We start from the raw sequence: 24,775 nt of genomic DNA, 5'->3' as shown, positions 1-24,775 counted from the left end.
GTTATTTTAGCTGTTTACAAAAACATGTTCAGAAATACAATTATATATATAATATGGGCTGAAAGTGCACACTCCCAGCTGCAATATGAGAGTTTTCACATCCAAATCGGAGAAAGGGTTTAGGAATCATAGCTCTGTAATGCATAGCCTCCTCTTTTTCAAGGGACCAAAAGTAATTGGACAAGGGACTCTAAGGGCTGCAATTAACTCTGAAGGCGTCTCCCTCGTTAACCTGTAATCAATGAAGTAGTTAAAAGGTCTGGGGTTGATTACAGGTGTGTGGTTTTGCATTTGGAAGCTGTTGCTGTGACCAGACAACATGAGGTCTAAGGAACTCTCAATTGAGGTGAAGCAGAACATCCTGAGGCTGAAAAAAAAGAAAAAATCCATCAGAGAGATAGCAGACATGCTTGGAGTAGCAAAATCAACAGTTGGGTACATTCTGAGAAAAAAGGAATTGACTGGTGAGCTTGGGAACTCAAAAAGGCCTGGGCGTCCACGGATGACAACAGTGGTGGGTGATCGCCGCATACTTTCTTTGGTGAAGAAGAACCCGTTCACAACATCAACTGAAGTTCAGAACACTCTCAGTGAAGTAGGTGTATCTGTCTCTAAGTCAACAGTAAAGAGAAGACTCCATGAAAGTAAATACAAAGGGTTCACATCTAGATGCAAACCATTCATCAATTCCAAAAATAGACAGGCCAGAGTTAAATTTGCTGAAAAACACCTCATGAAGCCAGCTCAGTTCTGGAAAAGTATTCTATGGACAGATGAGACAAAGATCAACCTGTACCAGAATGATGGGAAGAAAAAAGTTTGGAGAAGAAAGGGAATGGCACATGATCCAAGGCACACCACATCCTCTGAACAAAACATGGTGGAGGCAACGTGATGGCATGGGCATGCATGGCTTTCAATGGCACTGGGTCACTTGTGTTTATTCATGACATAACAGCAGACAAGAGTAGCCGGATGAATTCTGAAGTGTACCGGGATATACTTTCAGCCCAGATTCAGCCAAATGCCGCAATGTTGATTGGACGGCGCTTCATAGTACAGATGGACAATGACCCCAAGCATACAGCCAAAGCTACCCAGGAGTTCATGAGTGCAAAAAAGTGGAACATTCTGCAATGGCCAAGTAAATCACCAGATCTTAACCCAATTGAGCATGCATTTCACTTGCTCAAATCCAGACTTAAGACGGAAAGACCCACAAACAAGCAAGACCTGAGGGCTGCGGCTGTAAAGGCCTGACAAAGCATTAAGAAGGAGGAAACCCAGCGTTTGGTGATGTCCATGGGTTCCAGACTTAAGGCAGTGATTGCCTCCAAAGGATTTGCAACAAAATATTGAAAATAAAAATGTTTTGTTTGGGTTTGGTTTATTTGTCCAATTACTTTTGACCTCCTAAAATGTGGAGTGTTTGTAAAGAAATGTGTACAATTCCTACAATTTCTATCAGATATTTTTGTTCAAACCTTCAAATTAAACGTTACAATCTGCACTTGAATTCTGTTGTAGAGGTTTCATTTCAAATCCAATGTGGTGGCATGCAGAGCCCAACTCGCGAAAATTGTGTCACTGTCCAAATATTTCTGGACCTAACTGTATGTACTGCAGATCAAAATTAGAGAACACCATACATTTTCCTATATGTTGTGGTCATTGTGTAGTCCTATGTGATTAAATCCTAACATGAGTAAACTAGCAATGTTTTAAGCTTATTTCATAAATTGAATTTATTCCAAAACACATACTAAAAATGTAAATGAGACAAATGAAGAAGAACACTTATCAAAATTAAAGAACACTTTCAGATACCTGCAAGTCACTGGTGTTAATCTGGCACCTGGTGCTAATTTACTTAATTATCTGACAAACCCTACTTAACTGGCAGCCTAACTTTCCAGTTTGCACTAACTTTGCAAAAATGGTGTGCCGTTCCAAAGTGACTGAAACCTTCTGGCAGCAGGTTGTCCAGATGGAGGCCAAAGGGGTGACCTTATCAGCTATAGCAAGAGAAGTTGGTTGTTCCCAGTCTGTGATTTTGAGAATATTGCATCTTTACAACATCACAAACTCATTCAAGTCCCACAAGAACGCTGATCACCCTTGCGAGAGAGGACCGCATAATGCGGAGAATCTCCATGGGTAATCGTTTCAACACTGCAGCTGGAATTGCTCGCCAGTTCAGTACTGAACAGAATAAGGATCTGTCTCGTCACAGTGTCACGATGTTAAAGAGCATTTGGACTGAAAACCCACTCTGCAGTGACCAATCCTCTCATTAACAGAATCAAAAGGCTAGACTCACCTTTGGTGAGGAACATGTTATGTGGACAGAGGAGAATTGATCTACAGTTAATTTTAGTTTAATTTGTTTGGGTCTGATGGGAAACCGTATGTTCGTCAACAAACTGGTGAAAAACTGAAGCCAGTGTGTTGAGAAGTCAGTGAAAGGTGGTGGAGAAAGTGTCATGGTTTGGGGAATGTTTTCGGCAGCAGGAGTTTGTGCTGTGTATCAGAACCTTATTTAACAACATGTGGTCCCTTTACTTGCATTCATCACTCAATCAGCCAGCAATTTTCATGCAGGACAATGCCACCTTTGACACAGAAAAACAGGTAAAGCAGTTCCTTGAAACAGAAAACAATGAAACAAAGCAAGCGTCCTGATCTAAATCAAGTAGAAAACCTTTGGAAAATCCTTGGTGACAAAGTTATGGCCAAGAAACCCACAACAGTTAAAGAACTGTGGAAGAGACTGAAAGAAGAAATAACACTACAGCAGTGTGAGAGATTAATCCTAGTCCTGTCTTGTGGCCGCAGATGTGCTGAAGCCATTCAAAGCAAAGGCCTGTACACTTCCTACTGATTGGTGACTGTTGTTACCTTCTGAAAATGTACTTATAATCTTTCTCTGTCCTACAGTCATTGCTGTTCTGCTGTCATTACGTTTTGGGCAAAATTATGCTTTTATGGTGATAAACTTTGTAAAACACTGTTCTAGTGGCATGATGTACCCCTTACAAAAATCTTCACATGTTGATCAATTTAGTTTACATTACTTCAGAAAAAAGAAAGTGATCATACATTGTTCTCTAATTTTGAATTCCAGTGTATATACCAGGATGGGGCCCAGGCTGGGGGACATATATATATAATATATATAAATATACATACATACATACATACACACCAAGATGGGGCCCAGGCTGGGGGACATGACTACATAATAAAGGGGGAGGGTTTAGAAAGCTACAAGGGCCCGTACATCTGACAACATGCAGGGGGTTGAGAATTGGGGGGGCAGATTCAAATTTTGCACCAGGGTCCACCAAATGGTGTGAGGGGGGGGGGCACTTATACAGTGTAAGAGGCCTTTATACAGTATAACAGCTAATGTGGCGGCTGTCATATACTGTGGGTACTATTTTGGGCGTTCTCATACAGTATGGGGACTGCTATTGAAGCCATTATACAATGTGGGGGCTGCTGTGGGGACAATTGGTGTGTTGCCTATTGTATGGACCATTGTTTTGGGGGAGCTGTGGGCCCATTATATTGTGTATGGGGGAGTTGTACATGGTGGGACTTAGGAGACATTAAATGTTAAGAAGGCACTTACGAACCATTACTGTTATAGGGGCACTCAGGGTATTGTGACCGTCAGAGGAGCACACGAGGCATTATGTCTTTCTAGGAGCAAAATGTGGACACTATACTAGGGCACTTACACAGGGCATTAATATTTTCTACCATTAATATTTTTTACTATCTAGAGGTCACAAAGGAGGCATTTTACCATGTAAGGGGCACATTGGTGGCATTACTATGTGGGGCAGTAAGAGGAGCACAGTTTTTTTTGCCACAGAGCAGGTGCAGTAATAGGGACACATATGGCAGCAGCGGCTCAGCATTGGGGTATCAGAAGGATAAGGAGTTTTTGCATGTTGAGAATAGATGGGGATGGTGCCGGAAATGTGAGAAGTCAAATGTGTCTTTGTTGCAATCTCTCTAGATAAGTTGTGGCTGGAAGAAGTTGTCATGTCGGTCTGGGCCAGATGGAAAAGACGGGACGGGACTCACGCCATCCGAAGGAGCGTCAGCTGTAAGTCACCATCTATAACTGTACTGTAATCTCTTGTATTTGCTGAGGACTGGATATCAGGATGGGAGACATATGTACCAGAATTTGGGACATTACTGCATAATGAAGGGGATGGGGGCAATTCATATGACTTTATATGATTTAGGCTGCTTTCACACATCCGGTTTTTGCACTGCGGCTCAATCCGGCTCAAAAACCTATTCAACGGATGCGGCGAAAACAACGGATCCGTTGCATAAGTTTTTCCATGCAGCCCGTCCGTTTTTTGACGGATGCGGCTTGATACTGAGCATGCGCAGTTCCAAAAACCGCATCCGGCGGTCGGATGCGGTTTTTGCCGCAGGACGCCGCATCCGGTGTTTATAGGCTTGCATTGTAAATTGTGCCGCATCGCGCTGGAGTCGGTGCGATGCGTTTTTTTCGCGGCACCAAAAAACGTGCCAGGCAACGTTCTATCCGGCCGCCGCATGGGCCAAATATGCCGCATCCGGCAAAAAACGGACGCAAGACAAGGCCATGCGGCACAACACGGCGCTAATGCAAGTCTATGCGGGAAAAAACGCAACCGGCGGCAAAAAAAACCCGGTTGCGTTTTTCTGCAGAGCGCCGTATTGTGCCGCTCAGCAAAAACCGGATGTGTGAAAGCAGCCTTAGAATGCTACAGGTGCCCATACATCTGACCAATGTCCGGAGGGTGGGTGGGGGGCAGGTCCACATTTCGCACCGGGGCCCATCGCACTCTAGATACGCCAATGGTAACAGCTCTAGGACAGTACTATCTATCACTTGTTCGTACTACAATGTGTTAGTCTGATGAAAGCTGCTGTCACTGGGGCTCACTGAGCAGCTGACATAGATCCACTACATGCAGCCGAGCAGTCACCCCAATAATGGAGCCATAGTAACGGCTATAGGACCGGTACCATCTAACACTTCCTCATACTCCAAGGTGTTAATCTGATGAAAGCTGTTGTCACTGACATACAGTACTGTGCAAAAGTCTTAGGTATGCGTGGAGGAATATGCTACAAAGTAACAATGTGTTAAATAAGTGTTAATGGTTTATATTCATCAATTAATAAAATGCAAAGTGAATGAACAAAAGAGAAATGTAATTCCAATCTGTTTGGTGTGACCCTTTCATGGCCATCAACACTTCTATGTACACTTGCCCTCAGTTTTTGAAGAAAGTCTGCAGAGGTTGTTCCAAAGATCTGTGGAGGTCACACGTCCTCTCCATGTGATCAGACACACTAGGTTTCCATATCAGGGCTCCGTGGGGCAGTATCATCACTTCAGATGCCTCCCTGATGGATAAGTATCTGCCTGTGTTTCTCAGCATCCAGAAACCCAAGAAATTGGTAATGTTGAGGATTCCAGATGTAGAGGTCAAACAAGGAAACTTCGTGCAGCAGATGGTCATGCTTCCCCTTTGAGATTAGATTTCCAGTAGTTCCATCAGCTCAGGGCTGGAAGCAACCTGTGGAACCCCGCTACAGCCATCTTCTGTTTGGAGAAGTCTGACCAAAAGAGGTCTTCACGGAAAAATTCATTATGTGGCATGGCCTCACAGATACCCGATCTCAACATCATCCGGTCTGTCTGGGATCACATGAAAAGACAGAAGCGACTTTCTCATATCTAGTTACTTCTCCAAGGTATTGGGAACAACCTCCAGCCGAGTTCCTTTAAAAACTGAAATTGTACCTAGAAGAACTGAAGCTGTTCTGAAGGCAAAGGGTGATTACAACAGATATTTCATTTTTGTTCATTCACTTTACCTTTTATGAACTGATAAAAGAAACATCCACTTTTCTGAAAGCATTCTTCCTTTGCTGCATTGTTTTCCACACTTGCATGTACTATAGATCTATATACAGCGGGCAGTTGCCCAATAATAGGGCCACGGTAGCACTGCTCTAACTATATACAGCAGGCAGCCACCCCAATAATAGGGTCATGGTAGTACTGCTCAGACTTACTATGTACAGCAGGCAGTCGCCCCAATGATAGGGCCATAGAAGCACTGCTCTAATTATATACAGTGGGCAGTTGCCCCAATAATAGAGCAGTGCAACCATATGGCCCTAACTATATACAGTGGGCAGTTACCCCAATAATAGGGCCATGGTCGCACTGCTCTAACTATATAGAGGGGGCAGTTGCCACAATAATAGGGCCATGGTAGCACTGCTCTGACTATATACAGCGGGCAGTCGCCCCAATAATAGGGCCATGGAAGCAGTGCTCTGACTATATACAGCGGGCAGTCGCCCCAATAATAGGGCCATGGTAGCATTGCTCTAATTATATACAGCAAGCAGTCACCTCAATAATAGGGCCATGATAGCCCTGCTCTGACTATATACAGTAGACAGTCGCCCCAATAATAGGGCCATGGTAGCACTGCTCTGACTATATACAGCGGGCAGCCATGGTAGCACTGCTCTGACTATATACAGCAGGCAGTCGTCCCAATATATAGGGCCATGATAGCCCTGCTCTGACTATATACAGTAGGCAGTCGCCCCAATAATAGGGCCATGATAGCCCTGCTCTGACTATATACAGTAGGCAGTCGCCCCAATAATAGGGCCATGGCAGCACTGCTCTGACTATATACAGTAGGCAGTCGCCCCAATAATAGGGCCATGATAGCCCTGCTCTGACTATATACAGTAGGCAGTCGCCCCAATAATAGGGCCATGGTAGCACTGCTCTGACTATATACAGCAGGCAGACGCCCCAATATATAGGGCCATGATAGCCCTGCTGTGACTATATACAGTGGGCAGTCGCCCCAATAATAGGGCCATGATAGCCCTGCTCTGACTATATACAGCGGGCAGTTGCCCCAATAATGGGGCCATGGTAGCACTGCTCTGACTATATACAGCAGGCAGTCGCCCCAATATATAGGGCCATGATAGCCCTGCTGTGACTATATACAGTGGGCAGTCGCCCCAATAATAGGGCCATGGTAGCACTGCTCTGACTATATACAGCAGGCAGACGCCCCAATATATAGGGCCATAATAGCCCTGCTGTGACTATATATAGTAGGCAGTCGCCCCAATAATAGGGCCATGATAGCCCTGCTGTGACTATATACAGCGGGCAGTCGCCCCAATAATGGGGCCATGGTAGCACTTCTCTGACTATATACAGCAGGCAGTCGCCCCAATATATAGGGCCATAATAGCCCTGCTGTGACTATATATAGTGGGCAGTCGCCCCAATAATAGGGCCATGGTAGCAGTGCTCTGACTGGCAGCGCCTCCATGCTGGTGGCTCAGGTGCAGGTTACCCCGGGTATCCATCCATACCGCTTTCCCTTGTAGCGTCTTATCACTATTTCTGCATTGTGGAGTATGGCTCCCCGCTGCTTATGGCGGGCAGTGCAGACCACAGTACAGCGCCTATCTGACGTGACTGAAGACTTGCTGCACAATGTGGAAGACGACCCGTCTACAATGCAGAAAGGCTATGATAACAAGGTGCTGAATTGCCAAGCTTCCCCTTCGTACTAAATGGGCGCGACCCAGCACCCACTACATGAAACTGCAACTGAGCTCTACCATTTTTACTATGAGGAGGTATCGTTTCTCCCCTTCCTTCCAGTGGGCGCGTCCAAGCCGTGACTCTGTGCAGTAAGAATCCAACTACTGTATTTTTCACACACAGGCCTGCTTCCAGCCTCCCCGCCTATATAGTGGGCGCGGCTAGACACTAGCTGACAGCATTGAAGGCGGGCCGTACCACGTCCCCCCTACAGGGGTTTTTGGTGTTTGGTTGTAGCGGCCGGTTCCAAGGTGTAAAGTGGGTATGTGAGAGGACGACAATGTCAGCCCCGGCTCACACAGCTTCACTGCCCGGGGCTGCCTGGAAACGGACGCCTGCAGAGCCGTGACGTCATCGAGTCGCAGGGCTGGAGGTATGACATCATTTGCGGTGAGTGCAGCCTGGCAGGGCCTGTGACCCAGTGTGTATGCTGCATGGCACTCACCTGCAGCTGTCATGTGTCCCCACATTGCTTTATAATGGCTACACTCTATGGCATAGTCTTTTTCCTAATAGTCGACGCTGTTTACTAGTGGGACTCCAGCTGGCACACATGGCACATGCCTGCTGCCGCCACATTACTCACCTGTGCTCTCTGGAGGGTGCTGATAATTATTACACATCCATTGTTTACAATGGCAGCTTTGTGCTATTTAAGAGACCCAGTCATCACACCATTTTTATGTCCCCGGTGCCAGGGAGGAGAGCCCTGTCCCCAGGTCCTCCTGGCATAGGTGTAGGAAAGTGCACCCCATCACTGCTGCGATGGTTCCTTCATACCCTAAAAGTATGCTAAAATGGTACAGTGCCGGGTATCCGGGGAGCCGCAGTAAGTGCGGGGTATCTGGAGAGCAGTAGGTGGTGGGTATCTGAGCAGCAGCAGGTGCCAGGTATCTGGGGCGCCGCAGCAGGTGGCGGGTTTCTGGGGAGCAGCAGGTTCCAGGTATCTGGGGAGCAGCGGGCAGCAGGTTCCAGGTATCTGGGGAGCAGTGGGCAGCAGGTTCCAGGTATCTGGGGAGCAGCAGGTGCCAGGTATCTGGGGAGCAGCAGGTGCCAGGTATCTGGGGAGCAGAAGGTGCCAGGTATCTGGACAGCAGTGGGCAGTAGGTGCCGGGTATCTGGACAGCAGTGGGCAGCAGGTGGCGGGTATCTGGGCAGCAGGTGGCGGGTATCTGGAGAGCATCGGGCAGCAGGTGGCACGTATCTGGAGAGCATCGGGCAGCAGGTGGCGGGTATCTGAAGAGCAGCGGGCAGCAGGTGCCGGGTATCTGGACAGCAGCGGGCAGCAGGTACCGGGTATCTGGACAGCAGCGGGCAGCAGGTGCCGGGTATCTGGACAGCAGTGGGCAGCAGGTGGCGGGTATCTGGGCAGCAGGTGGCGGGTATCTGGAGAGCATCGGGCAGCAGGTGGCGGGTATCTGGAGAGCATCGGGCAGCAGGTGCCGGGTATCTGGACAGCAGCGGGCAGCAGGTGCCGGGTATCTGGACAGCAGCGGGCAGCAGGTGCCGGGTATCTGGACAGCAGTGGGCAGCAGGTGGCGGGTATCTGGAGAGCAGCGGGCAGCAGGTGGCGGTTATCTGGAGAGAAGTGGGCAGCAGGTGCCGGGTATCTTGGGAGCTGCAGCAGGTGCCGGGTATCTGGACAGCAGTGGGCAGCAGGTGGCGGGTATCTGGAGAGCATCGGGCAGCAGGTGCCGGGTATCTGGACAGCAGCAGGTGCCGGGTATCTGGACAGCAGTGGGCAGCAGGTGGCGGGTATCTGGAGAGCAGCGGGCAGCAGGTGGCGGGTATGTGGAGAGCAGCGGGCAGCAGGTGGCGGGTATCTGGAGAGCAGTGGGCAGCAGGTGCCGGGTATCTTGGGAGCTGCAGCAGGTGGCGGGTATCTGGAGAGCAGTGGGCAGCAGGTGCCGGGTATCTTGGGAGCTACAGCAGGTGGCGGGTATCTGGAGAGCAGTGGGCAGCAGGTGGCAGGTATCTGGAGAGCAGCGGGCAGCTATCGGGGGAGCCGCAGCAGGTGGCGGTTATCTGGAGAGCATCGGGCAGCAGGTGCCGGGTATCTTGGGAGCTGCAGCAGGTGCCGGGTATCTGGACAGCAGTGGGCAGCAGGTGGCGGGTATCTGGAGAGCAGTGGGCAGCAGGTGCCGGGTATCTTGGGAGCTGCAGCAGGTGGCGGATATCTGGAGAGCAGTGGGCAGCAGGTGCCGGGTATCTGGACAGCAGTGGGCAGCAGGTGGCGGGTATCTGGACAGCAGTGGGCAGCAGGTGGCGGGTATCTGGAGAGCATCGGGCAGCAGGTGCCGGGTATCTGGACAGCAGCAGGTGCCGGGTATCTGGACAGCAGTGGGCAGCAGGTGGCGGGTATCTGGAGAGCAGCGGGCAGCAGGTGGCGGGTATGTGGAGAGCAGCGGGCAGCAGGTGGCGGGTATCTGGAGAGCAGTGGGCAGCAGGTGCCGGGTATCTTGGGAGCTGCAGCTGGTGGCGGTTATCTGGAGAGCATCGGGCAGCAGGTGGCGGGTATCTGGAGAGCAGTGGGTAGCAGGTGCCGGGTATCTTGGGAGCTGCAGCAGGTGCCGGGTATCTGGACAGCAGTGGGCAGCAGGTGGCGGGCATCTGGAGAACAGCGGGCAGCAGGTGGCGGTTATCTGGAGAGCAGCGAGCAGCAGGTGGCGGTTATCTGGAGAGCAGTGGGCAGCAGGTGGCGGGTATCTGGAGATCAGTGGGCAGCAGGTGCCGGGTATCTTGGGAGCTGCAGCAGGTGGCGGGTATCTGGAGAGCAGTGGGCAGCAGGTGCCGGGTATCTGGACAGCAGTGGGCAGCAGGTGGCGGGTATCTGGACAGCAGTGGGCAGCAGGTGGCGGGTATCTGGGCAGCAGGTGGTGGGTATCTGGACAGCAGTGGGCAGCAGGTGGCGGGTATCTGGAGAGCATCGGGCAGCAGGTGGCGGGTATCTGGACAGCAGCGGGCAGCAGGTGCCGGGTATCTGGACAGCAGTGGGCGGCAGGTGGCGGGTATGTGGAGAGCAGCGGGCATCAGGTGGCGGGTATGTGGAGAGCAGTGGGCAGCAGAAGGCGGGTATCTGGAGAGCAGCGGGCAGCTATCGGGGGAGCCGCAGCTGGTGGCGCGTATCGGGGGAGCCGCAGCAGGTGGCGGGTATCTGGAGAACAACGGGCAGCAGGTGGCGGGTATCTGGAGAGCAGTGGGCAGCAGGTGCCGGGTATCTTGGGAGCTGCAGCAGGTGCTGGGTATCTGGACAGCAGTGGGCAGCAGGTGGCGGTTATCTGGAGAACAGCAGGCAGCAGGTGGCGGTTATCTGGAGAGCAGCGAGCAGCAGGTGGCGGTTATCTGGAGAGCAGTGGGCAGCAGGTGGCGGGTATTTGGAGAGCAGTGAGCAGCAGGTGCCGGGTATCTTGGGAGCAGCAGCAGGTGGCGGGTATCTGGAGAGCAGTGGGCAGCAGGTGGCGGGTATCTGGAGAGCAGTGGGTAGCAGGTGCCGGGTATCTTGGGAGCTGCAGCAGGTGGCGGGTATCTGGAGAGCAGTGGGCAGCAGGTGCCGGGTATCTGGAGAGCAGTGGGCAGCAGGTGCCGGGTATCTGGACAGCAGTGGGCAGCAGGTGCCGGGTATCTGGACAGCAGTGGGCAGCAGGTGGCGGGTATCTGGAGAGCAGCGGGCAGCAGGTGGCGGGTATCTGGAGAGCAGCGGGCAGCAGGTGGCGGGTATGTGGAGAGCATCGGGCAGCAGGTGGCGGGTATCTGGAGAGCAGTGGGCAGCAGGTGCCGGGTATCTTGGGAGCTGCAGCAGGTGCCGGGTATTTGGACAGCAGTGGGCAGCAGGTGGCGGGTATCTGGAGAACAGCGGGCAGCAGGTGGCGGTTATCTGGAGAGCAGCGAGCAGCAGGTGGCGGTTATCTGGAGAGCAGTGGGCAGCAGGTGGCGGGTATCTGGAGAGCAGTGGGCAGCAGGTGCCGGGTATCTTGGGAGCTGCAGCAGGTGGCGGATATCTGGAGAGCAGTGGGCAGCAGGTGGCGGGTATCTGGACAGCAGTGGGCAGCAGGTGGCGGGTATCTGGACAGCAGTGGGCAGCAGGTGGCGGGTATCTGGAGAGCATCGGGCAGCAGGTGGCGGGTATCTGGAGAGCAGTGGGCAGCAGGTGGCGGGTATCTGGACAGCAGTGGGCAGCAGGTGGCGGGTATCTGGACAGCAGTGGGCAGCAGGTGGCGGGTATCTGGAGAGCAGCGGGCAGCTATCGGGGGAGCCGCCGCAGGTGGCGGGCATCGGGGGAGCCGCAGTAGATGGCGGACATCGGGGGAGCCACAGCAGGTGGCGGGCATCGGGGGAGCCGCAGCAGGTGGCGGGTATCTGGAGAGCAGCGGGCAGCTATTGGGGGAGCCGCAGCTGGTGGCCTGTATCGGGGGAGCCGCAGCAGGTGGCGGGCATCGGAGGAGCCGCAGTGGCCATCAATACTCAGGTAGTGATTAATACAGCGCTGTTCGTTGCACCAAGGCTGTGGGATCCGTGGCATTTCCACCAAAGCCTTAACCAAATCCTCTATCCAATTATAGCCGTCAGGTCTCAGTAAGCTGGTGTCCTTGGTCACCCACAGGCTCAGGTTGTGCTCAGAGCCGCTCTTCTGCAGCTAGCACCCACATGGCCGCTGTACTGGGACATTTCTGGTACAATCTGTGCACTCTGCGTCTGAGCTCATTGTACTGCGCAGAACCATGGGAAAGCTTTGTGCCAAAATCAAATTCTCCTTTTTCACTAAAGAAAAATTGTCATTTTATTTACTTATTTATTTTCTTAAATCAGTACTACACATTTGCAATTTATCTAAGAGAAATCTGCACCTTCTCCCTGCTGGGTTGATCTTTCACTCTGAATTCACGGGTAAAATTCAGTAAATACAGATTTTTCCATTACTGAGATGACAGTTGGTGCTCATGAAGTTCTATGGATGAGAGCCTGGAGCTAGAGGCAAATACAGACATTCTGCTGCAAGGTTTCATAAAACTAAAGCCACATTTTAAGGCCAAGCTCACACAGGTTTATTGTCTAAACACTGTGCATGTGCGCAATAAACTGCACATGGAGCTATGTACTAGTGCCCATGGGCTATTTTATCATGCACACGCTAGTCTGGTCCTATAACTGCGCATGGAGCTATGTACTAGTGCCCATGGGCTATTTTATCATGCACACGCTAGTCTGGTCCTATAACTGCACATGGAGCTATGTACTAGTGCCCATGGGCTATTTTATCATGCACACGCTAGTGTAGTCCTATAACTGCACATGGAGCTATGTTCTAGTGCCCATGGGCTATTTTATCATGCACACGCTAGTCTGGTCCTATAACTGCACATGGAGCTATGTTCTAGTGCCCATGGGCTATTTTATCATGCACACGCTAGTCTGGTCCTATAACTGCGCATGGAGCTATGTACTAGTGCCCATGGGCTATTTTATCATGCACACGCTAGTCTGGTCCTATAACTGCGCATGGAGCTATGTACTAGTGCCCATGGGCTATTTTATCATGCACACGCTAGTCTGGTCCTATAACTGCACATGGAGCTATGTACTAGTGCCCATGGGCTATTTTATCATGCACACGCTAGTGTAGTCCTATAACTGCACATGGAGCTATGTTCTAGTGCCCATGGGCTATTTTATCATGCACACGCTAGTCTGGTCCTATAACTGCACATGGAGCTATGTTCTAGTGCCCATGGGCTATTTTATCATGCACACGCTAGTCTGGTCCTATAACTGTGCATGGAGCTATGTTCTAGTGCCCATGGGCTATTTTATCATGCACACGCTAGTCTGGTCCTATAACTGCACATGGAGCTATGTACTAGTGCCCATGGGCTATTTTATCATGCACACGCTAGTGTAGTCCTATAACTGCACATGGAGCTATGTTCTAGCGCCCATGGGCTATTTTATCATGCACACGCTAGTCTACTCCTATAACTGCGCATGGAGCTATGTTCTAGTGCCCATGGGCTATTTTATCATGCACACGCTAGTGTAGTCCTATAACTGCACATGGAGCTATGTTCTAGTGCCCATGGGCTATTTTATCATGCACACGCTAGTCTGGTCCTATAACTGCGCATGGAGCTATGTTCTAGTGCCCATGGGCTATTTTATCATGCACACGCTAGTCTGGTCCTATAACTGCGCATGGAGCTATGTTCTAGTGCCCATGGGCTATTTTATCATGCACACGCTAGTCTGGTCCTATAACTGCGAATGGAGCTATGTTCTAGTGCCCATGGGCTATTTTATCATGCACACGCTAGTCTACTCCTATAACTGCGCATGGAGCTATGTTCTAGTGCCCATGGGCTATTTTATCATGCACACGCTAGTCTGGTCCTATAACTGCGAATGGAGCTATGTTCTAGTGCCCATGGGCTATTTTATCATGCACACGCTAGTCTACTCCTATAACTGCGCATGGAGCTATGTTCTAGTGCCCATGGGCTATTTTATCATGCACACGCTAGTCTGGTCCTATAACTGCGCATGGAGCTATGTTCTAGTGCCCATGGGCTATTTTATCATGCACACGCTAGTCTGGTCCTATAACTGCACATGGAGCTATGTTCTAGTGCCCATGGGCTATTTTATCATGCACACGCTAGTCTACTCCTATAACTGCGCATGGAGCTATGTTCTAGTGCCCATGGGCTATTTTATCATGCACACGCTAGTCTGGTCCTATAACTGCGCATGGAGCTATGTTCTAGTGCCCATGGGCTATTTTATCATGCACACGCTAGTCTGGTCCTATAACTGCGCATGGAGCTATGTTCTAGTGCCCATGGGCTATTTTATCATGCACACGCTAGTCTGGTCCTATAACTGCACATGGAGCTATGTTCTAGTGCCCATGGGCTATTTTATCATGCACACGCTAGTCTGGTCCTATAACTGCACATGGCGCTATGTTCTAGTGCCCATGGGCTATTTTATCATGCACACGCTAGTCTGGTCCTATAACTGCACATGGAGCTATGTTCTAGTGCCCATGGGCTATTTTATCATGCACACGCTAGTATGGTCCTATAACTGCGCATGGAGCTATGTACTAGCGCCCATGGGCTATTTTATCATGCACACGCTAGTCTGGTCCTATAACTGCACATGGAGCTATGTTCTAGTGCCCATGGGCTATTTTATCATGCACACGCTAGTCTGGTCCTATAACTGCGCATGGAGCTATGTTCTAGTGCCCATGGGCTATTTTATCATGCACACGCTAGTCTGGTCCTATAACTGCGCATGAAGCTATGTTCTAGTACCCATGGGCTATTTTATCATGCACACGCTAGTCTGGTCCTATAACTGCACATGGAGCTATGTACTAGTGCCCATGGGCTATTTTATCATGCACACGCTAGTCTGGTCCTATAACTGCACATGGAGCTATGTACTAGTGCCCATGGGCTATTTTATCATGCACACGCTAGTCTGGTCCTATAACTGCACATGGAGCTATGTACTAGTGCCCATGGGCTATTTTATCATGCACATGCTAGTCTGGTCCTATAACTGCGCATGGAGCTATGTACTAGCTCCATGGGCTATTTTATCATGCACACGCTAGTCTACTCCTATAACTGCGCATGGAGCTATGTTCTAGTGCCCATGGGCTATTTTATCATGCACACGCTAGTCTGGTCCTATAACTGCGCATGGAGCTATGTTCTAGTGCCCATGGGCTATTTTATCATGCACACGCTAGTCTAGTCCTAAAACTGCACATGGAGCTATGTACTAGTGCCCATGGGCTATTTTATCATGCACACGCTAGTCTGGTCCTATAACTGCGAATGGAGCTATGTTCTAGTGCCCATGGGCTATTTTATCATGCACACGCTAGTCTACTCCTATAACTGCGCATGGAGCTATGTTCTAGTGCCCATGGGCTACTTTATCACGCACACGCTAGTCTGGTCCTATAACTGCACAGGGAGCTATGTTCTAGTGCCCATGGGCTATTTTATCATGCACACGCTAGTCTGGTCTTATAACTGCGCCTGGAGCTATGTACTAGTGCCCATGGGCTATTTTATCATGCACACGCTAGTCTGGTCCTATAACTGCACATGGAGCTATGTTCTAGTGCCCATGGGCTATTTTATCATGCACACGCTAGTCTGGTCCTATAACTGCACATGGAGCTATGTACTAGTGCCCATGGGCTATTTTATCATGCACACGCTAGTCTGGTCCTATAACTGCACATGGAGCTATGTTCTAGTGCCCATGGGCTATTTTATCATGCACACGCTAGTCTGGTCCTATAACTGCACATGGAGCTATGTTCTAGTGCCCATGGGCTATTTTATCATGCACACACTAGTCTGGTCCTATAACTGCACATGGAGCTATGTACTAGTGACCATGGGCTATTTTATCATGCACACGCTAGTCTGGTCCTATAACTGCACATGGAGCTATGTTCTAGTGCCCATGGGCTATTTTATCATGCACACGCTAGTCTACTCCTATAACTGCGCATGGAGCTATGTTCTAGTGCCCATGGGCTATTTTATCATGCACACGCTAGTCTGGTCCTATAACTGCGAATGGAGCTATGTTCTAGTGCCCATGGGCTATTTTATCATGCACACGCTAGTCTACTCCTATAACTGCGCATGGAGCTATGTTCTAGTGCCCATGGGCTATTTTATCATGCACACGCTAGTCTGGTCCTATAACTGCACAGGGAGCTATGTTCTAGTGCCCATGGGCTATTTTATCATGCACACGCTAGTCTGGTCCTATAACTGCACATGGCGCTATGTTCTAGTGCCCATGGGCTATTTTATCATGCACACGCTAGTCTGGTCCTATAACTGCACATGGAGCTATGTTCTAGTGCCCATGGGCTATTTTATCATGCACACGCTAGTCTGGTCCTATAACTGCGCATGGAGCTATGTACTAGCGCCCATGGGCTATTTTATCATGCACACACTAGTCTGGTCCTATAACTGCACATGGAGCTATGTTCTAGTGCCCATGGGCTATTTTATCATGCACACGCTAGTCTGGTCCTATAACTGCGCATTGAGCTATGTTCTAGTGCCCATGGGCTATTTTATCATGCACACGCTAGTCTGGTCCGATAACTGCGCATGGAGCTATGTTCTAGTGCCCATGGGCTATTTTATCATGCACACGCTAGTCTGGTCCTATAACTGCGCATGGAGCTATGTACTAGTGCCCATGGGCTATTTTATCATGCACACGCTAGTCTGGTCCTATAACTGCACATGGAGCTATGTTCTAGTGCCCATGGGCTATTTTATCATGCACACGCTAGTCTGGTCCTATAACTGCGCATGGAGCTATGTACTAGTGCCCATGGGCTATTTTATCATGCACACGCTAATCTAGTCCTATAACTGCGCATGGAGCTATGTACTAGTGCCCATTGGCTATTTTATCATGCACACGCTAGTCTACTCCTATAACTGCGCATGGAGCTATGTTCTAGTGCCCATGGGCTATTTTATCATGCACACGCTAGTCTGGTCCTATAACTGCGCATGGAGCTATGTTCTAGCTAGTGCACATGGGCTATTTTATCATGCACACGCTAGTCTGGTCCTATAACTGCGCATGAAGCTATGTTCTAGTACCCATGGGCTATTTTATCATGCACACGCTAGTCTGGTCCTATAACTGCACATGGAGCTATGTACTAGTGCCCATGGGCTATTTTATCATGCACACGCTAGTCTGGTCCTATAACTGCACATGGAGCTATGTACTAGTGCCCATGGGCTATTTTATCATGCACACGCTAGTCTGGTCCTATAACTGCACATGGAGCTATGTACTAGTGCCCATGGGCTATTTTATCATGCACATGCTAGTCTGGTCCTATAACTGCGCATGGAGCTATGTACTAGCTCCATGGGCTATTTTATCATGCACACGCTAGTCTACTCCTATAACTGCGCATGGAGCTATGTTCTAGTGCCCATGGGCTATTTTATCATGCACACGCTAGTCTGGTCCTATAACTGCGCATGGAGCTATGTTCTAGTGCCCATGGGCTATTTTATCATGCACACGCTAGTCTAGTCCTAAAACTGCACATGGAGCTATGTACTAGTGCCCATGGGCTATTTTATCATGCACACGCTAGTCTGGTCCTATAACTGCGAATGGAGCTATGTTCTAGTGCCCATGGGCTATTTTATCATGCACACGCTAGTCTACTCCTATAACTGCGCATGGAGCTATGTTCTAGTGCCCATGGGCTACTTTATCACGCACACGCTAGTCTGGTCCTATAACTGCACAGGGAGCTATGTTCTAGTGCCCATGGGCTATTTTATCATGCACACGCTAGTCTGGTCTTATAACTGCGCCTGGAGCTATGTACTAGTGCCCATGGGCTATTTTATCATGCACACGCTAGTCTGGTCCTATAACTGCACATGGAGCTATGTTCTAGTGCCCATGGGCTATTTTATCATGCACACGCTAGTCTGGTCCTATAACTGCACATGGAGCTATGTACTAGTGCCCATGGGCTATTTTATCATGCACACGCTAGTCTGGTCCTATAACTGCACATGGAGCTATGTTCTAGTGCCCATGGGCTATTTTATCATGCACACGCTAGTCTGGTCCTATAACTGCACATGGAGCTATGTTCTAGTGCCCATGGGCTATTTTATCATGCACACACTAGTCTACTCCTATAACTGCACATGGAGCTATGTTCTAGTGCCCATGGGCTATTTTATCATGCACACGCTAGTCTGGTCCTATAACTGCACATGGAGCTATGTACTAGTGACCATGGGCTATTTTATCATGCACACGCTAGTCTGGTCCTATAACTGCACATGGAGCTATGTTCTAGTGCCCATGGGCTATTTTATCATGCACACGCTAGTCTACTCCTATAACTGCGCATGGAGCTATGTTCTAGTGCCCATGGGCTATTTTATCATGCACACGCTAGTCTGGTCCTATAACTGCGAATGGAGCTATGTTCTAGTGCCCATGGGCTATTTTATCATGCACACGCTAGTCTACTCCTATAACTGCGCATGGAGCTATGTTCTAGTGCCCATGGGCTATTTTATCATGCACACGCTAGTCTGGTCCTATAACTGCACAGGGAGCTATGTTCTAGTGCCCATGGGCTATTTTATCATGCACACGCTAGTCTGGTCCTATAACTGCACATGGCGCTATGTTCTAGTGCCCATGGGCTATTTTATCATGCACACGCTAGTCTGGTCCTATAACTGCACATGGAGCTATGTTCTAGTGCCCATGGGCTATTTTATCATGCACACGCTAGTCTGGTCCTATAACTGCGCATGGAGCTATGTACTAGCGCCCATGGGCTATTTTATCATGCACACACTAGTCTGGTCCTATAACTGCACATGGAGCTATGTTCTAGTGCCCATGGGCTATTTTATCATGCACACGCTAGTCTGGTCCTATAACTGCGCATTGAGCTATGTTCTAGTGCCCATGGGCTATTTTATCATGCACACGCTAGTCTGGTCCGATAACTGCGCATGGAGCTATGTTCTAGTGCCCATGGGCTATTTTATCATGCACACGCTAGTCTGGTCCTATAACTGCGCATGGAGCTATGTACTAGTGCCCATGGGCTATTTTATCATGCACACGCTAGTCTGGTCCTATAACTGCACATGGAGCTATGTTCTAGTGCCCATGGGCTATTTTATCATGCACACGCTAGTCTGGTCCTATAACTGCGCATGGAGCTATGTACTAGTGCCCATGGGCTATTTTATCATGCACACGCTAATCTAGTCCTATAACTGCGCATGGAGCTATGTACTAGTGCCCATTGGCTATTTTATCATGCACACGCTAGTCTACTCCTATAACTGCGCATGGAGCTATGTTCTAGTGCCCATGGGCTATTTTATCATGCACACGCTAGTCTGGTCCTATAACTGCGCATGGAGCTATGTTCTAGCTAGTGCACATGGGCTATTTTATCATGCACACACTAGTCTACTCCTATAACTGCACATGGAGCTATGTTCTAGTGCCCATGGGCTATTTTATCATGCACACGCTAGTCTAGTCCTATAACTGCACATGGAGCTATGTACTAGCGCCCATGGGTTATTTTATCATGCACACGCTAGTCTGGTCCTATAACTGCGAATGGAGCTATGTTCTAGTGCCCATGGGCTACTTTATCACGCACACGCTAGTCTGGTCCTATAACTGCACAGGGAGCTATGTTCTAGTGCCCATGGGCTATTTTATCATGCACACGCTAGTCTGGTCCTATAACTGCACATGGAGCTATGTACTAGTGGCCATGGGCTATTTTATTATGCACACGCTAGTCTGGTCCTATAACTGCATATGGAGCTATGTACTAGTGCCCATGGGCTATTTTATCATGCACACGCTATTCTGGTCCTATAACTGCATATGGATCTATGTACTAGTGCCCATGGGCTATTTTATCATGCACACGCTAGTCTGGTCCTATAACTGCACATGGAGCTATGTTCTAGTGCCCATGGACTATTTTATCATGCGCACGCTAGTCTACTCCTATAACTGCGCATGGAGCTATGTTCTAGTGCCCATGGGCTATTTTATCATGCGCAAGCTAGTCTGGTCCTATAACTGCCCATGGAGCTATGTACTAGTGCCCATGGGCTATTTTATCATGCACACGCTAGTCTGGTCCTAAAACTGCACATGGAGCTATGTTCTAGTGCCCATGGGCTATTTTATCATGCACACGCTAGTCTGGTCCTATAACTGCGAATGGAGCTATGTTCTAGTGCCCATGGGCTATTTTATCATGCACACGCTAGTCTACTCCTATAACTGCGCATGGAGCTATGTTCTAGTGCCCATGGGCTACTTTATCACGCACACGCTAGTCTGGTCTTATAACTGCACAGGGAGCTATGTTCTAGTGCCCATGGGCTATTTTATCATGCACACGCTAGTCTGGTCCTATAACTGCACATGGAGCTATGTTCTAGTGCCCATGGGCTATTTTATCATGCACACACTAGTCTACTCCTATAACTGCACATGGAGCTATGTTCTAGTGCCCATGGGCTATTTTATCATGCACACACTAGTCTGGTCCTATAACTGCACATGGAGCTATGTACTAGTGCCCATGGGCTATTTTATCATGCACACACTAGTCTGGTCCTATAACTGCACATGGAGCTATGTTCTAGTGCCCATGGGCTATTTTATCATGCACACGCTAGTCTACTCCTATAACTGCGCATGGAGCTATGTTCTAGTGCCCATGGGCTATTTTATCATGCACACGCTAGTCTACTCCTATAACTGCGCATGGAGCTATGTTCTAGTGCCCATGGGCTATTTTATCATGCACACGCTAGTCTGGTCCTATAACTGCACATGGAGCTATGTTCTAGTGCCCATGGGCTATTTTATCATGCACACGCTAGTCTGGTCCTATAACTGCACATGGAGCTATGTTCTAGTGCCCATGGGCTATTTTATCATGCACACGCTAGTCTGGTCCTATAACTGCACATGGAGCTATGTTCTAGTGCCCATGGGCTATTTTATCATGCACACGCTAGTCTGGTCCTATAACTGCACATGGAGCTATGTACTAGTGCCCATGGGCTATTTTATCATGCACACGCTAGTCTACTCCTATAACTGCGCATGGAGCTATGTACTAGTGCCCATGGGCTATTTTATCATGCACACGCTAGTCTGGTCCTATAACTGCACATGGAGCTATGTTCTAGTGCCCATGGGCTATTTTATCATGCACACGCTAGTCTGGTCGTATAACTGCGCATGGAGCTATGTTCTAGTGCCCATGGGCTATTTTATCATGCACACGCTAGTCTGGTCCTATAACTGCACATGGAGCTATGTACTAGTGCCCATGGGCTATTTTATCATGCACACGCTAGTCTGGTCCTATAACTGCACATGGAGCTATGTTCTAGTGCCCATGGGCTATTTTATCATGCACACGCTAGTCTGGTCCTATAACTGCGCATGGAGCTATGTACTAGCGCCCATGGGCTATTTTATCATGCACACGCTAGTCTGGTCCTATAACTGCACATGGAGCTATGTTCTAGTGCCCATGGGCTATTTTATCATGCACACGCTAGTCTGGTCCTATAACTGCGCATGGAGCTATGTTCTAGTGCCCATGGGCTATTTTATCATGCACACGCTAGTCTGGTCCTATAACTGCGCATGAAGCTATGTTCTAGTGCCCATGGGCTATTTTATCATGCACACGCTAGTCTGGTCCTATAACTGCACATGGAGCTATGTACTAGTGCCCATGGGCTATTTTATCATGCACACTCTAGTCTGGTCCTATAACTGCTCATGGAGCTATGTTCTAGTGCCCATCGGCTATTTTATCATGCACACGCTAGTCTGGTCCTATAACTGCACATGGAGCTATGTACTAGTGCCCATGGGCTTTTTTATCATGCACACGCTAGTCTGGTCCTATAACTGCACATGGAGCTATGTACTAGTGCCCATGGGCTATTTTATCATGCACATGCTAGTCTGGTCCTATAACTGCGCATGGAGCTATGTACTAGCTCCATGGGCTATTTTATCATGCACACGCTAGTCTACTCCTATAACTGCGCATGGAGCTATGTTCTAGTGCCCATGGGCTATTTTATCATGCACACGCTAGTCTACTCCTATAACTGCGCATGGAGCTATGTACTAGTGCCCATGGGCTATTTTATCATGCACACGCTAGTCTGGTCCTATAACTGCGCATGGAGCTATGTTCTAGTGCCCATGGGCTATTTTATCATGCACACGCTAGTCTAGTCCTAAAACTGCACATGGAGCTATGTTCTAGTGCCCATGGGCTATTTTATCATGCACACGCTAGTCTGGTCCTATAACTGCGAATGGAGCTATGTTCTAGTGCCCATGGGCTATTTTATCATGCACACGCTAGTCTACTCCTATAACTGCGCATGGAGCTATGTTCTAGTGCCCATGGGCTACTTTATCACGCACACGCTAGTCTGGTCCTATAACTGCACAGGGAGCTATGTTCTAGTGCCCATGGGCTATTTTATCATGCACACGCTAGTCTGGTCTTATAACTGCGCCTGGAGCTATGTACTAGTGCCCATGGGCTATTTTATCATGCACACGCTAGTCTGGTCCTATAACTGCACATGGAGCTATGTACTAGTGCCCATGGGCTATTTTATCATGCACACGCTAGTCTGGTCCTATAACTGCACATGGAGCTATGTTCTAGTGCCCATGGGCTATTTTATCATGCACACGCTAGTCTGGTCCTATAACTGCACATGGAGCTATGTTCTAGTGCCCATGGGCTATTTTATCATGCACACACTAGTCTACTCCTATAACTGCACATGGAGCTATGTTCTAGTGCCCATGGGCTATTTTATCATGCACACGCTAGTCTGGTCCTATAACTGCACATGGAGCTATGTACTAGTGCCCATGGGCTATTTTATCATGCACACGCTAGTCTGGTCCTATAACTGCACATGGAGCTATGTTCTAGTGCCCATGGGCTATTTTATCATGCACACGCTAGTCTACTCCTATAACTGCGCATGGAGCTATGTTCTAGTGCCCATGGGCTATTTTATCATGCACACGCTAGTCTACTCCTATGACTGCGCATGGAGCTATGTTCTAGTGCCCATGGGCTATTTTATCATGCACACGCTAGTCTGGTCCTATAACTGCACATGGAGCTATGTTCTAGTGCCCATGGGCTATTTTATCATGCACACGCTAGTCTGGTCCTATAACTGCACATGGAGCTATGTACTAGTGCCCATGGGCTATTTTATCATGCACATGCTAGTCTGGTCCTATAACTGCGCATGGAGCTATGTACTAGCTCCATGGGCTATTTTATCATGCACACGCTAGTCTACTCCTATAACTGCGCATGGAGCTATGTTCTAGTGCCCATGGGCTATTTTATCATGCACACGCTAGTCTGGTCCTATAACTGCGCATGGAGCTATGTTCTAGTGCCCATGGGCTATTTTATCATGCACACGCTAGTCTAGTCCTAAAACTGCACATGGAGCTATGTACTAGTGCCCATGGGCTATTTTATCATGCACACGCTAGTCTGGTCCTATAACTGCGAATGGAGCTATGTTCTAGTGCCCATGGGCTATTTTATCATGCACACGCTAGTCTACTCCTATAACTGCGCATGGAGCTATGTTCTAGTGCCCATGGGCTACTTTATCACGCACACGCTAGTCTGGTCCTATAACTGCACAGGGAGCTATGTTCTAGTGCCCATGGGCTATTTTATCATGCACACGCTAGTCTGGTCTTATAACTGCGCCTGGAGCTATGTACTAGTGCCCATGGGCTATTTTATCATGCACACGCTAGTCTGGTCCTATAACTGCACATGGAGCTATGTTCTAGTGCCCATGGGCTATTTTATCATGCACACGCTAGTCTGGTCCTATAACTGCACATGGAGCTATGTACTAGTGCCCATGGGCTATTTTATCATGCACACGCTAGTCTGGTCCTATAACTGCACATGGAGCTATGTTCTAGTGCCCATGGGCTATTTTATCATGCACATGCTAGTCTGGTCCTATAACTGCACATGGAGCTATGTTCTAGTGCCCATGGGCTATTTTATCATGCACACACTAGTCTACTCCTATAACTGCACATGGAGCTATGTTCTAGTGCCCATGGGCTATTTTATCATGCACACGCTAGTCTGGTCCTATAACTGCACATGGAGCTATGTTCTAGTGCCCATGGGCTATTTTATCATGCACACGCTAGTCTGGTCCTATAACTGCACATGGAGCTATGTACTAGTGACCATGGGCTATTTTATCATGCACACGCTAGTCTGGTCCTATAACTGCACATGGAGCTATGTTCTAGTGCCCATGGGCTATTTTATCATGCACACGCTAGTCTACTCCTATAACTGCGCATGGAGCTATGTTCTAGTGCCCATGGGCTATTTTATCATGCACACGCTAGTCTGGTCCTATAACTGCGAATGGA

The 24,775-nt window shown here is 49.0% G+C and overlaps 1 protein-coding gene across 2 annotated transcripts in view; it reads left to right on the top strand.

Moving 5' to 3' along the window:
* Window positions 1–7,838: 7,838 nt before the first annotated feature.
* Window positions 7,839–24,775, top strand: part of HIVEP3 (HIVEP zinc finger 3) — a 233,510-nt gene continuing 216,573 nt past the window's right edge. The window contains exon 1 of one of the 2 annotated variants that reach the window (XM_075335951.1): window positions 7,839–8,051. The gene's annotated coding sequence lies outside the window, so the exon portion shown is untranslated. Of the gene's footprint in view, window positions 8,069–24,775 lie in introns of both variants that reach the window. The other variant, XM_075335950.1, reaches the window with a different exon arrangement.

This window comes from Anomaloglossus baeobatrachus, chromosome 2 (genome assembly GCF_048569485.1).
Source record: "Anomaloglossus baeobatrachus isolate aAnoBae1 chromosome 2, aAnoBae1.hap1, whole genome shotgun sequence".
Lineage (NCBI taxonomy): Eukaryota > Metazoa > Chordata > Amphibia > Anura > Aromobatidae > Anomaloglossus > Anomaloglossus baeobatrachus.
The sequence above is the reverse complement of the archived record's forward strand: the minus strand, read 5'-3'. Positions and strand labels throughout refer to the sequence as shown.